We start from the raw sequence: 15,866 nt of genomic DNA, 5'->3' as shown, positions 1-15,866 counted from the left end.
TGAAGAAGATTCACTGGTGAATGATTCTGCTGATGTAGATGATCCAGATGTCAGTGACTGTCCAGTCGGAGAAGATTCACTGGTCACTGGTTCTGCAGAAGTAGATGACTCTGCAGTCACCGAGGACTCACTTGTGACTGATTCTGTTACTGAATCTACAGTTGCAGAGTATTCACTAGTAATTGGTTCAGATGATATTGATGATCCAGATGTCACTGACTCTACAGTTGAAGAAGATTCACTAGAGAATGATTCTGGTGATGTAGATGATCCAGATGTCAGTGACTGTCCAGTCGTATAAGATTCACTGGTCACTGTTTCTGCCGGAGTTGATGACTCTGCAGTCACCGAGGACTCACTGGTGACTGATTCTGTTACTGAATCTACAGTTGCAGCGGATTCACTGGTAATTCTTTCAGATGATATTAATGATCCAGATGTCACTGACTCTACAGTTGAAGAAGATTCACTGGTAAATGATTCTGCTGATGTAGATGATCCAGATGTTAATGATTGTCCAGTCGGAGAGGATTCACTCGTCACTGGTTCTGCAGAAGTGGATGACTCTGCAGTCACCGAGGACTCACTGGTGACTGATTCTGTTACTGAATCTACAGTTGCAGAGGATTCACCGGTAATTGGTTCAGATGTTATCGATGATCCAGATGTCACTGACTCTACAGTTGAAGAAGATTCACTAGAGAATGATTCTGTTGATGTAGATGATCCAGATGTCAGTGACTGTCCAGTCGTGGAAGATTCACTGGTCACTGGTTCTGCAGAAGTAGATGACTCTGCAGTCACCGAGGACTCACTGGTGACTGATTCTGTTACTGAATCTACAGTTGCAGAGGATTCACTGGTAATTGGTTCAGATGATAACGATGCTCCAGATGTCACTGACTCTACAGTTGAAGAAGAGTCACTAGAGAATGATTCTGGTGATGTAGATGATCCAGATGTCAGTGACTGTGCAGTCGTAGAAGATTCTCTGGTCACTGGTTTTGCCGAAGTGGATGACTCTGCAGTCACCGAGGACTCACTGGTGACTGATTCTGTTACTGAATCTACAGTTGCAGAGGATTCACTGGTAATTGGTTCAGATGATATCGATGATCCAGATGTCACTGACTCTACAGTTGAAGAAGAGTCACTAGAGAATGATTCTGGTGATGTAGATGATCCAGATGTCAGTGACTGTCCAGTCGTAGAAGATTCACTGGTCACTGGTTCTGCCGAAGTAGATGACTCTGCAGTCACCGAGGACTCACTGGTGACTGATTCTGTTACTGAATCTACAGTTGCAGAGGATTCACTGGTAATTGGTTCAGATGATATCGATGATCCAGATGTCACTGACTCTACAGTTGAAGAAGAGTCACTAGAGAATGATTCTGGTGATGTAGATGATCCAGATGTCAGTGACTGTCCAGTCATAGAAGATTCACTGGTCACTGGTTCTGCCGAAGTGGATGTCTCTGCAGTCACCGAGGACTCACTGGTGACTGATTCTGTTACTGAATCTACAGTTGCAGAGGATTCACTGGTAATTGGTTCAGATGATAACGATGGTCCAGATGTCACTGACTCTACAGTTGAAGAAGATTCACTGGTGAATGATTCTGCTGATGTTGATGATCCAGATGTCAGTGATTGTCCAGTTGGAGAAGATTCACTGGTCACTGGTTCTGCAGAAGTGGATGACTCTGCAGTCACTGAGGATTCACTGGTGACTGATTCTGTTACTGAATCTACAGTTGCAGCGGATTCACTGGTAATTGGTTCAGATGATATTAATGATCCAGATGTCACTGACTCTACAGTTGAAGAAGATTCACTGGTAAATGATTCTGCTGATGTAGATAATACAGATGTTAATGATTGTCCAGTCGGAGAGGATTCACTCGTCACTGGTTCTGCAGAAGTGGATGACTCTGCTGACACCAAGAACTTACTGGTGACTGATTCTGTTACTGAATCTACAGTTGCAGAGGATTCACCGGTAATTGGTTCAGATGTTATCGATGATCCAGATGTCACTGACTCTACAGTTGAAGAAGATTCACTAGAGAATGATTCTGCTGATGTAGATGATCCAGATGTCAGTGACTGTCCAGTCGGAGAAGATTCACTGGTCACTGGTTCTGCAGAAGTGGATGACTCTGCAGTCACCGAGGACTCACTGGTGACTGATTCTGTTACTGAATCTACAGTTGCAGAGGATTCACTGGTAATTGGTTCAGATGATAACGATGGTCCAGATGTCACTGACTCTACAGTTGAAGAAGATTCACTGGTGAATGATTCTGCTGATGTTGATGATCCAGATGTCAGTGATTGTCCAGTTGGAGAAGATTCACTGGTCACTGGTTCTGCAGAAGTGGATGACTCTGCAGTCACTGAGGATTCACTGGTGACTGATTCTGTTACTGAATCTACAGTTGCAGCGGATTCACTGGTAATTGGTTCAGATGATATTAATGATCCAGATGTCACTGACTCTACAGTTGAAGAAGATTCACTGGTAAATGATTCTGCTGATGTAGATAATACAGATGTTAATGATTGTCCAGTCGGAGAGGATTCACTCGTCACTGGTTCTGCAGAAGTGGATGACTCTGCTGACACCAAGAACTTACTGGTGACTGATTCTGTTACTGAATCTACAGTTGCAGAGGATTCACCGGTAATTGGTTCAGATGTTATCGATGATCCAGATGTCACTGACTCTACAGTTGAAGAAGATTCACTAGAGAATGATTCTGCTGATGTAGATGATCCAGATGTCAGTGACTGTCCAGTCGGAGAAGATTCACTGGTCACTGGTTCTGCAGAAGTGGATGACTCTGCAGTCACCGAGGACTCACTGGTGACTGATTCTGTTACTGAATCTACAGTTGCAGAGGATTCACTGCTAATTGGTTCAGATGATAATGATGGTCCAGATGTCACTGACTCTACAGTTGAAGAAGATTCACTGGTGAATGATTCTGCTGATGTAGATGATCCAGATGTCAGTGACTGTCCAGTCTGAAAAGTTTCACTGGTCACTGGTTCTGCAGAAGTAGATGACTCTGCAGTCACCGAGGACTCACTGGTGACTGATTCTGTTACTGAATCTACAGTTGCAGAGGATTCACTGGTAATTGGTTCAGATGATATCGATGATCCAGATGTCACTGACTCTACAGTTGAAGAAGAGTAACTAGAGTATGATTCTGGTGATGTAGATGATCCAGATGTCAGTGACTTTTCAGTCGTAGAAGATTCACTGGTCACTGGTTCTGCCGAAGTGGATGACTCTGCAGTCACCGGGGACTCACTGGTGACTGATTCTGTTACTGAATCTACAGTTGCAGAAGATTCACTGGTAATTGTTTCAGATGATAACGATGGTCCAGATGTCACTGACTCTACAGTTGAAGAAGATTCAGTAGAGAATGATTCTGCTGATGTAGATGATACAGACGTCAGTGACTGTCCAGTCGGAGAAGATTCACTGGTCACTGGTTCTGCCGAAGTGGATGACTCTGCAGTCACCAAGGACTTACTGGTGACTGATTCTGTTACTGAATCTACAGTTGCAGAGGATTCACTGGTAATTGGTTCAGATGATAACGATGGTCCAGATGTCACTGACTCTACAGTTGAAGAAGATTCACTGCTGAATGATTCTGCTGATGTAGATGATCCAGATGTTAGTGATTGTACAGTCGGAGAAGTTTCACTGGTCACTGGTTCTGCAGAAGTGGATGACTCTGCAGTCACCGAGGACTCACTGGTGACTGATTCTGTTACTGAATCTACAGTTGCAGAGGATTCACTAGTAATTAGTTCAGATGATAACGATGGTCCAGATGTCACTGACTCTACATTTGAAGAAGATTCACTGGTGAATGATTCTGCTGATGTAGATGATCCAGATGTCAGTGACTGTCCAGTCGGAGAAGATTCACTGGTCACTGGTTCTGCAGTAGTAGATGACTCTGCAGTCACCGAGGACTCACTGGTGACTGATTCTGTTACTGAATCTACTGTTGCAGAGGATTCACTGGTAATTGGTTCAGATGATATCGATGATCCAGATGTCACTGACTCTACAGTTGAAGAAGAGTCACTAGAGAATGGTTCTGCTGATGTAGATGATCCAGATGTCAGTGGTTGTCCAGTTGGAGAAGATTCACTGGTCACTGGTTCTGCAGAAGTGGATGACTCTGCAGTCACTGAGGATTCAGTGGTGACTGATTCTGTTACTGAATCTACAGTTGCAGCGGATTCACTGGTAATTCTTTCAGATGATATTAATGATCCAGATGTCACTGACTCTACAGTTGAAGAAGATTCACTGGTGAATGATTCTGCTGATGTAGATGATCCAGATGTCAATGATTGTCCAGTCGGAGAGGATTCACTCGTCACTGGTTCTGCAGAAGTGGATGACTCTGCTGTCACCAAGGACTTACTGGTGACTGATTCTGTTACTGAATCTACAGTTGCAGAAGATTCACCGGTAATTGGTTCAGATGGTATCGATGATCCAGATGTCACTGACTCTACAGTTGAAGAAGATTCACTAGAGAATGATTCTGCTGATGTAGATGATCCAGATGTCAGTGACTGTCCAGTCGGAGAAGATTCACTGGTCACTGGTTCTGCAGAAGTGGATGACTCTGCAGTCACCGAGGACTCACTGGTGACTGATTCTGTTACTGAATCTACAGTTGCAGAGGATTCACTGGTAATTGGTTCAGATGATATTGATGATCCAGATGTCTCTGGCTCTACAGTTGAAGAAGATTCACTAGAGAATGATTCTGGTGATGTAGATGATCCAGATGTCAGTGACTGTCCAGTCGGAGAAGATTCACTGGTCACTGTTTCTGCCGGAGTGGATGACTCTGCAGTCACCGAGGACTCACTGGTGACTGATTCTGTTACTGAATCTACAGTTGCAGAGGAGTCACCGGTAATTGGTTCAGATGTTATCGATGACCCAGATGTCACTGACTCTACAGTTGATGAAGATTCACTAGAGAATGATTCTGCTGATGTAGATGATCCAGATGTCAGTGACTGTCCAGTCGGAGAAGATTCACTGGTCACTGGTTCTGCAGAAGTAGATGACTCTGCAGTCACCGAGGACTCACTTGTGACTGATTCTGTTACTGAATCTACAGTTGCAGAGTATTCACTAGTAATTGGTTCAGATGATATTGATGATCCAGATGTCACTGACTCTACAGTTGAAGAAGATTCACTAGAGAATGATTCTGGTGATGTAGATGATCCAGATGTCAGTGACTGTCCAGTCGTATAAGATTCACTGGTCACTGTTTCTGCCGGAGTTGATGACTCTGCAGTCACCGAGGACTCACTGGTGACTGATTCTGTTACTGAATCTACAGTTGCAGAGGATTCACTGGTAATTGGTTCAGATGATAACGATGGTCCAGATGTCACTGACTCTACAGTTGAAGAAGATTCACTGGTGAATGATTCTGCTGATGTAGATGATCCAGATGTCAGTGACTGTCCAGTCGGAGAAGATTCACTGGTCACTGGTTCTGCAGAAGTAGATGACTCTGCAGTCACCGAGGACTCACTTGTGACTGATTCTGTTACTGAATCTACAGTTGCAGAGTATTCACTAGTAATTGGTTCAGATGATATTGATGATCCAGATGTCACTGACTCTACAGTTGAAGAAGATTCACTAGAGAATGATTCTGGTGATGTAGATGATCCAGATGTCAGTGACTGTCCAGTCGTATAAGATTCACTGGTCACTGTTTCTGCCGGAGTTGATGACTCTGCAGTCACCGAGGACTCACTGGTGACTGATTCTGTTACTGAATCTACAGTTGCAGAGGATTTACTGGTAATTGGTTCAGATGTTATCGATGATCCAGATGTCACTGACTCTACAGTTGAAGAAGATTCACTAGAGAATGATTCTGCTGATGTAGATGATCCAGATGTCAGTGACTGTCCAGTCGGAGAAGATTCACTGGTCACTGGTTTTGTAGAAGTGGATGACTCTGCCGTTACCGAGGACTCACTGGTGACTGATTCTGTTATTGAATCTACTGTTGCAGCGGATTCACTGGTAATTGGTTCAGATGATATCGATGATCCAGATGTCACTGACTTTACAGTTGAAGAAGATTCACTGGTGAATGATTCTGCTGATGTAGATGATTCAGTTGTCGCTGACTCTATAAAATATAATAAAAAATGGTAATTGTAATACTATTATGTGCATAATTTTATTTCCCTTTATATTATAATAATTATTTTTTCTTCTGTAAGAATATTTTTACAGCTGAACAAGTAATTAAAAAAACCAAAACCTAATTGTGTTTATAAGAGATTCAATCCTTTAACCCCTTAATGACCAACCTATTTTAAACCTTGATGACCAAGCTATTTTTTTACTTTTTCCATCATCGCATTCAAAGAGTTATAACTTTTTTTATTTTTGCGACTACATAGTTGTATAAGGACTTGTTTTTTTGCGGGACAAGTTGTGCTTTTTAATATCACCATTTTGGAGTAGATATAATTTATTGATGAACTTTTATAAACTTTTTTCTGGGCGTAATAGAAAAAACCCTAGCAATTTTGTGATATAAATAACATAATAACTTTTTTCAGCAGGTTGTTACGACTTCGACGATGCCAAATTCATATGGTTTTCTTATGCTTTACTACTTTTACATAGTAAAAACACTTTTTTTTCAAGATGATATGTTTTTGTGTCTCCATGTTTGAAGAGCCATAACTTTTTTATTTTTCCGCCGATGCCGCTGTATGAGGGCTTTTTTTTTTTTGCGGAACGACTTATTATTTCTATCAGTACAATTTTGGAGTACATTCGACTTTTTGATCACTTTTTATCACAATTTTTTTAACGCAGGATGAACAGAAAATAGAAATTATGGCATTGTTGTTTATTTTATTTTTTACAGCGTTCGCCGAGCGGGTTAAATAACATAATAGCTTTATAGTTGGGGGGTCGTTACAGACGTGGCGATACCAAATATGTGTAACTTTTTAACTTTTTTTTCAAGGGGAAATGGTGGGTTTTTTATGTTTTTTTTACTTATTTAATTAATAATAACTTGATTAAACTTTTTTTTTACGCTTTTACTAGTCCCACTGGGGGACTTTACTATGTGATCATTCAATCGCTTTTTTATTATACACTGCAATAATTCTGTTTTGCAGTTTATTACTACCTGTCCGTGTAAAACGGACAGGCATCTGCTAGGCCATGCCAGAGACATGGCCTAGCAGGCATTCACTACAGGCAGACCTGGGGGCCTTTATCAGGCCACTGGCGGCCATAGAAAACACTGGCACCCTGCGATCTCATAGCAGGGTGCCGGTGGGGTGAGAGAGGGAGCACCACATCTTGGGACTCAAGCAGCGCTGCCCCAAGTTCTAGCTGAGAACAGGGAGTATTAACTGCTCCCGGTGGCGCAACTTTATTCTGATGCAGCACCGTGAAAAGGCGTATGCACCAGAATAAAGCCCGGTCGTGAAAAGGCGTATTGGTGGTCACTAACGGGTTAAACTCTTTTGGTCTTTGATGTTCATTAAGTAGTGACCCAATTGTGTCCAGACCATTATTAGCAATAGGAATTGTAGCCAGTGAGTGGTAGTGACAGGTCTCTAGATATCTGTAAATATCCTGAAGAGTCACTCTTCATACTGATTATACGCATGACATTTGGTAGTATGTAATGAAATGCAACACCCATTATTCTCTGACAGGATGATGATTACCATACTCCTGCCATACTGAAAACTCAAATGTAGTTTTCTTGTTCAAAGGCAATATGCTGCTTAATGCCACTGCGGACTGTCAAGTCATAATAATGCACATGGCGTGTCGTGTGCACTCACTTAGCATCTTTTGTGTGCTCGCTGACCCCACAAACACAGGCCTTTGCACCAGCCATGTACCCTCTTCTGCAGTGGGGAGGGATAGAACAACAATCGGAAACCAAAGATGAGACAGAAGGTGTATCTTAGACTCCAGCTAAACCGAGGTCACAGAGCACAGCTCTGCCCTAAAAAAGCTGAACTAAAAAGCAGTCAGACCGCAACCGCTAAAGAAAATGAACGGTAGATAAAGGGGTCGTGTCCTAAGACATTTATAGCATACCTACAGTATATTCCATAGATGTCCGATTTATACAGATCCCACCTCTGGGACCTGCACCTATCTGCCAAACAGGCAGAATTGGGACCCCCATGTATCAGACATTTCTGGCATATCCTGTGACTATTCCATAAATGTCCATCATGACACAACCCCTTTAAGCAGCACCTATAGGAACTGATTTACATATAATTTTTGATCGCTCATCTAGAAATTTTGCTTATGATGATCCTTTTCTCAATATAAGCTTGCCTGGAGGTCAGCTTTCCAGAAACAGCCCTTTTAATAGAGGTGGTCTTCCTTTCAACACCCTCATCTTATAGCCAAAGTGGAAATACAAAGATAATCTCTCTGGAGGACCAGAAACTTCAGAGAAGTGCACCGCAAGCCCCTTTGATTTCAATGGCACAAGGTAATTCTTCACTGAGATGATGCTTCAGGAGAAGTTAATACTTGGTGCTGGATTCCCTCACAGTGGTGTTTTTTGGCGTTTTTGTAGCTGGTGGCGTTTTTTTGTTTTGTTCTTTTTTAACGTATTTTGTTCTGGGTATCACATTTTTCCTACTGTTTGTTTCATAGACTTGAATAGATTTTTTTTAAAAATGACAAACAATTCATAAAAAATGTATGTTCAAAAAAAACACCATGCTAAAAACGCTACTAAAACCTACAACTTTAGGTATTTTTTACATCGATTTTTATGCAGCTTAAATTTTTTTCTTTCATTTTATTTTTTTTAAATTCTTTCTTAAATATTCTTAAAAAAGACGTAAACACACTTAACAATTCTAAACCGAAAAAGAAGATAAAGAAACCCAGAGAAGCCAATCCAAATGTATAAAAAAGCTCCTATTATGCAGTTTCAAGTTAATAAAATAAACCTTCGGTGAACCCGATCTTATATTGAATCCCAGTTTTGGCTAAACAAAAACATCTAAAAACTAGACCAATGCTACGCAACCTACAGTAAGGGCTTATTTAGACAAAAAAAATTTTGACGGCTGCATTAAAATGAATGCATGTTTATGTGGCTATTCACACGCTTTTTCGTTTTTTTTTTTTTTAACGGACCGTGTGAACGGATGGGAGAAAATAGGACATGTCCTATTTTTGACCGGTTTCCTGGATGCCTCAATAGACAAGTCTATGAGGGATCCGTGAAAACGGGTGCAAATCAGGCCGACTTTTCACGGCCGATTTAACACCCGATTGCGTGAATATAGCCTAAGCCCAAGTTCACACAGTGCAAGTTGTGGCAAGTTTTGTGAATTTATTTTTTATTTTTTAAGCTGAATAGATTTGTTTGCTTATTTACCTCTTATCATCCACCTCTGGCTTTGGTATTAGGATAACATTATATAAGAACATCGGTAATATTAGAACAGCACAATAACCTCTATACATACACTAAACATAATTTGTCATTGCTTAGGCTTCATGCACACGACTGTGCCCGTAATTATGACCCATAATTACAGCACGGACGGCCGCGGACAGCCGGAGGTTCTTACGGGCCGTACTTCCATTATAAAGTATAGGAGCACGGTCCGTAAAATAAAAAATTCTTAATTTTTTTCAGCAGGTTTCTACGGCATGGGCACCCTCCAGTAGACATATGGGAAGGTTTCCTTCGGCCATAGAAATAAATGGGCCCGTAATTATGGACCGTCATGACGGCCCGTAATTACGGGCGCTTTTACGGTCGCGTCCATGGGGCCTTAGTCGTTTGTTGGTAACTGCATTCTGTAGGTTCGTTTTATTGCCCTATCTCTTGCAGTGTTGTAGCAATTTTAGGCTGCAATTTTTGATGCAGTTTATGGTGTTTTTGTTTTATTATTTTTAACTTTTTTTTGCCAAAAACTGCATCAAACACTTCATGTGTCAATACAGCCTAAGGGCATGTTAAGATGTGGCAGAATATTTCTGCAGCAGATTTTGCCTTAACCCCTTAATGACCAGCCTATTTTAGACCTTAATGACAAGGCTATTTTTTACGTTTTTCCATCGTCGCATTCCAAGAGCTATAACTTTTTTATTTTTGCGTCAACATAGCTGTATAAGGTCTTATTTTTTCTGGGACAAGTTGTATTTTTTAATAGCACCATTTTGAGGTACATATTATCTGTTGATTAACTTTTATAAACTTTTTTTTTGGGGATGATAGAAAAAAAATCTTAAATTTCGCCACACTTTTTTGCGTGCTAAATCTACGCCGTTTACCGTGTGGTATAAATAACACAATAAGTTTATTCAGCGGGTTGTTACGATTGCAACGATACCAAATTTGTATCGTTTTTGTATGTTTTACTATTTACACAGTTAGGCTGGGTTCACACGACCATGTTACGTCCGTAATGTACGGAACGTATTTCGGCCGGAAGACCCGGACCGAATACACTGCAGGGAGCCGGGCTCCTAGCATCATAGTGATGTACGATGCTAGGAGTCCCTGCCTCGCTGCAGGACAACTGTCCCGTACTGTAATCATGATTACAGTACGGGACAGTAGTTCCACACAGAGGCGGGGACTCCTAGCATCGTACATCACTATGATGCTAGGAGCCCGGCTCCCTGCAGTGTGTTCGGTCCGTGTCTTCCGGCCGAAATACGTTCCGTACATTACGGACGTAACATGGTCGTGTGAACCCAGCCTAAAAACGCTTTTCTTTCAAAATTATTTGGTTTTGTGTCTCCATATTTGAAGAACCGTAACGTTTTTATTTTTTCGCCGATGCAGTTGTATCAGGGCTTTTTTTTTTGCGGGACGACTTGTAGTTTTTATTGGTACCATTTTGGAGTAGATGCGACTTTTTAATCACATTTTTTTAAAGTCAGGATTCACAGAAAACAGCAATTTTTCTGTACTTTTTTTTTTTTTTTTTTACCATGTTCACTGTGCGGGTTAACTAATGTAATAGATTTATAGTCGAGGTCGTTACGGACGCAGCGATACCAAATATGTGTAACTTTTTAACTTTATTTTGTTTTTTTAATAGTAAAGCATTTTGTAAGGGGAAAAAGTGGGGGTTTTCATTTTTTTTTCACATTTTTTTTTTATTAACTTTATTAAACTTTTTTTTTAACTTTTTTACTAGTCCCACTAGGGGACTTCACTATGCGATCCTCCGATCGCTATTATAGTACACTGCAATACTTTTGTATTGCAGTGTATTATGCCTGTCCGTTTAAAATGGACAGGCATCTGCTAGGTCATGCCTGCGGCATGAACTAGCAGGCATTCATTACAGGCAGAACTGGGGGCCTTTATTAGGCCCCCGGCTGCCATGGGAGACACAGACACTCGGCTATCTTATCGCCGGGTGTCGGTGTGAGAGAGAGGGAGCTCCCTCCCTCTCTCCAAAACCACTCAGATGCGGTGCACGCTATTGTGCACCGCATCTGAGGGGTTAAACAGGTGAGATCGATACTAATATCGATCTCACCTGGCAGAGCAGGTGAGAGCAGGGAGATTTGACAGCTCCCTGCTCTGTTTACTTATTCCGATGCCGTTGACGTAAAAAGTCTATGGCATCGGAATAGTGACCGACGTAATAAGACTATGGGCCGGTCACTAACGGGTTAAATGTGCGGCTATTACACAACGAATCTGCAGAAAAATTTGCATATTTGACAGGTAATTCAGAAGTTGCGGATATCACAGCGGACTTGCCGCAGATTTCAGCCTTTGCATTGCAACGGCTGAAATCCTTAGTGAAAATTCTGCTGCTTCTCAGCTGGCGGCCATGCATGCTGCGGAATGAAACTTCTGCACCGCAGCCTATTTTCCGCAACATCTTTTTCCGCAACGTCCGCAGTAAGTTACCTAAAAAGCCATAGAAAGTAATGAAAAATAAAAAGTCTGCTGCGGATTTCCACTGCAGAATGTTCACAGTAATTCCGCCACGTCTGAACATACCCTAAGGCTGGGTTCACACGACCTATTTTCAGGCGTAAATGAGGCATATTATGCCTCGATTTACGCCTGAAAATACGGCTCCAATACGTCGGCAAACATCTGCCCATTCATTTGATAGGGTTTGCCGAAGTACTGTGCCGACGACCTGTAATTTACGCGTCGTCGTTTGACAGCTGTCAAACGGCGACACGTAAAATGACTGCCTCATCAAAGAAGTTACGTTTTTGGAGCCGTTTTCTCATAGACTCCAATGAAAACAGCTCCAAAAACGGACGTAAAAAACGCAGCGAAAACGCAGAGAAAAACGCAGCGAAAAACGTGAGTTGCTCAAAAAACTTCTGAAATCAGGGGCTGTTTTCCCTTGAAAACAGCTCCGTATTTTCAGATGTAATTGCAGTTATCGTGTGCACATATCCTTAGGCTATGTGCACACGAGAACTGGCTTTTACGTCTGAAAAGACAGACTGTTTTCTGGAGAAAAAAGCTGCGTCGTTTCAGACGTAAAAGCTCCTCCTCGCATTATGCGAGGTGTCTTTGACGGTCGATCATTTGAGCTGTTCTTCATTGAATTCAATGAAGAACGGCTCAAATTACGTTGCAAAGAAGTGTCCTGCACTTCTTTGACGAGGCAGTCATTTTACGCGTCGTCGTTTGACAGCTATCAAACGACGACGCGTAAATGACAGCTCGTCGGCACAGTACGTCGGCAAACCCATTCAAATGAATGGGCAGATGTTTGCCGACGTATTGTAGTCCTATTTTCAGACGTAAAACGAGGCATAATACGCCTCATTTACGTCTGAAAATAGGTCGTGTGAACCCAGCCTTAGACTGGATTCACAGATGCAGTTTTTGATACATTTTTTTGTTGAAGCCTTTGATGCAGTTTTTTGAGACAAACAGAGAAATTAATACAAAAGTGAGAAGCAATATGTTTCCTTTTTGTTTTTATTATTCAATCCCGGCTTTAAAAAAATAAATAAAAAATGAATCAAAAGTGTGAACCCAACTTCCAAGTACTTTTTCCCGAAACAAAAAAAAAAAGTATGTACTGTACTGTCAAAGATATATTATATTGGGTAAGCAGCGGAGGAAATGTACATAACGTGACTAATAAAGATTTTATCTACCCAGACAAGAAATCTTTATTAAAACTAGGAAAGAGTAAAAGAGACAAGGCGCCACATAGTGCAAATAAAAGCGGGATAGAAGTAGAGCTACTAGTATGATAAAAGTGCTCACTTAAGGTTGTAGACACTGGCAGGTGTAACAACAGGGAGAGATGTAAAAAAAAGCTGCTGCCGGGTCCAAAAAAGCACAACAAAACAGAGTTTGCTGTCAAGTTTTAGTAATAAAAGGAGAGCAAAAAAAGGGGGGACCTTTTTTTAAGAACACTTTATTATCTATGATGTTTTTGACACAGTTCATGGACACTGAAGTACAGTCGCCGCGCACTACTCCCCAGACTTTATATGTACTGAGATATTATCCCCTAGAAGTGATGCTTCCTTATACCACTGTACATATGGAGTCTAATGGAGCAAACCACAATTCTTTTAAGTGAAATCCATCAACCAAAAACACCTCCATATGCCGTAATATAAAAATAGCTAAAAAGGAAAAAAGAAAAAGAACAAAGCGCACATATTGCATGAATCAGTAAAAAACACAGTAGGTGTGAGGAACGGTGGTCAAATATGCTGACCCGGTGTGGTTATTCTAGGAGCATAACATCCAATAGAGTATACTCCAGTAGTCCACCGGGGCAGAATAGTTTGGATAAGGTTGCAGCCCAAATTCCGATCCAAGAGCCATAGCAGCCTCGATATATATATAATGGAGGTCAAGAAAGAACAGCGGAATATTCCATGTCATGTCGGTGCGGTGTTAGGCGATGAAAAGCGAAATCAGATAAGGTTCAAAGGTAATTTTTTTTCACAGTTAAAAACGACGCGTTTCAAGGCCGAACTGACCGCTTTATCAGGTTAGGTACAAAAATTTTTTTTGAAACGCGTCGGTTTTACCTGTGCAAATAAATTATCTTTGAACCTTATCTGATTTCACTTTTCATCGTCTAACACCATACCGACACGACAACTGAGTAAATACCTCACAGCTGCGCCCAGGAATATTCCGCTGTTCTTTCTTGACCTTTCATATGAAAATAGAGGCATACAGAGGAACTGTAGAGGCCCCATACACCTATCGCAACCCTATTACAACTCCATACAAACATCATGTGCCATTTATAATACTGAGTCCCTAGGTGTAGAAGCCAAAAGACAAGGTGCAACTGCTGACTCCGCACCCTCTATTTGTACCCCCAACTTGTACGCTGGCTCAAGCACTATATCCAGGGAGTTGTGGTCAATGGTTCATACACTGTAAAGTCTATAAAGAATAATAATAGAAGGACGTAAAACCATCTAAGTGCAAACTTTCGATTAATATAAACTATTTCCACTTCTTGTCTTTCAACTAACGTATCAAACATCCAAAGAGCCTCGAAGACTTTAGATATTTCCCATTGTGATCTGACAGCTAACTAATGTCTATGGGATTTGGTAGACCCTCATCCAAATGTTGTCACCAATAGAACGAAGGGTCGGAAAAGTTAGATTTTATATAATTTTTACCACCAAAACATAATAGGTGTCCAATCATCTTTGTCGAACCAACTTTGTCAAAGCAAACATACATTTTATTGGAGGAATTGGGATTACTTGCTATCATGAATGATGACAAAGGCCGCCAAGATTCCCTACTCCTATCATCCACCATTAAATATAATATACAACCCATATTACATTTTAATGTCTATAATCCTACCCTGACATTGAGTCCAATATATTGCAGACCCTCTTTCTAATATCAGACCACCGCTTTAACCCCTTCAGGACGCAGCCTGTTTTGGCCTTCAGGACGCAGCCATTTTTTTCAAACCTGACATGTTTCACGTTATGTGGTAATAACTTCGGAATGCTTTTACCTATCCAAGCGATTCTAAGATTGTTGTCTTGTGACACATTGGACTTTATGTTACTGGCAAAATTTGCTCGATACATTCAGTATTTAATTGTGAAAAACACCAAAATGTAGCGAAAAATTGCAAAAATTTGCATTTTTCTAAATTTATATGTATCTGCTTGTAAGCCAGATAGTAATTCCACACAAAATTGTTACTGATTAACATCACCCATATGTCTACTTTAGATTGCCATTTTTCTATGACATCACAAGGCTTAGAGCTTTAGCAGCAATTTCTCATATTTTCAAGAAAATTTCAAAAGGCTATTCTTACAGGGACCAGTTCAGTTGTGAAGCGGATTTTAGGGCCTTATATATTAGAAACCCTCGATAAGTCACCCCCATTTTAAAAACTGCACCCCTCAAAGTATTCAAAACCGCATTTAGAAAGTTTCTTAACCCTTTAGATGTTTCACAGGAATTAAAGCAAAGTAGATGTGACATTTTAAAATGTCTTTTTTTGTTGTTGCAGAAATTCATATTTTATAAAAAAAAATTGTAACACAGAAAGTTTTACCAGAGAAACACAACTCAATATCTATTTCCCAGGTTCTGCAGTTTTTAGAAATACCCCACATGTGACCCTAGTGTGTTTATTGACTGAAGCACCGGCCTCAGAAACAAAGGAGCACCTAGAGGATTTTGGGGCCTCCTTTTTATTAGAAAATATTTTCGGCACCATGTCAGGTTTGAAGGGTTCTTGCGGTGCTAAAATAGTGAAAATCCCTCAAAAGTGACCCCATTTGGAAACTATAC

This window comes from Rhinoderma darwinii, chromosome 3 (genome assembly GCF_050947455.1).
Source record: "Rhinoderma darwinii isolate aRhiDar2 chromosome 3, aRhiDar2.hap1, whole genome shotgun sequence".
NCBI classification, from domain to species: domain Eukaryota; kingdom Metazoa; phylum Chordata; class Amphibia; order Anura; family Rhinodermatidae; genus Rhinoderma; species Rhinoderma darwinii.
This window is presented reverse-complemented; position numbering follows the sequence as displayed.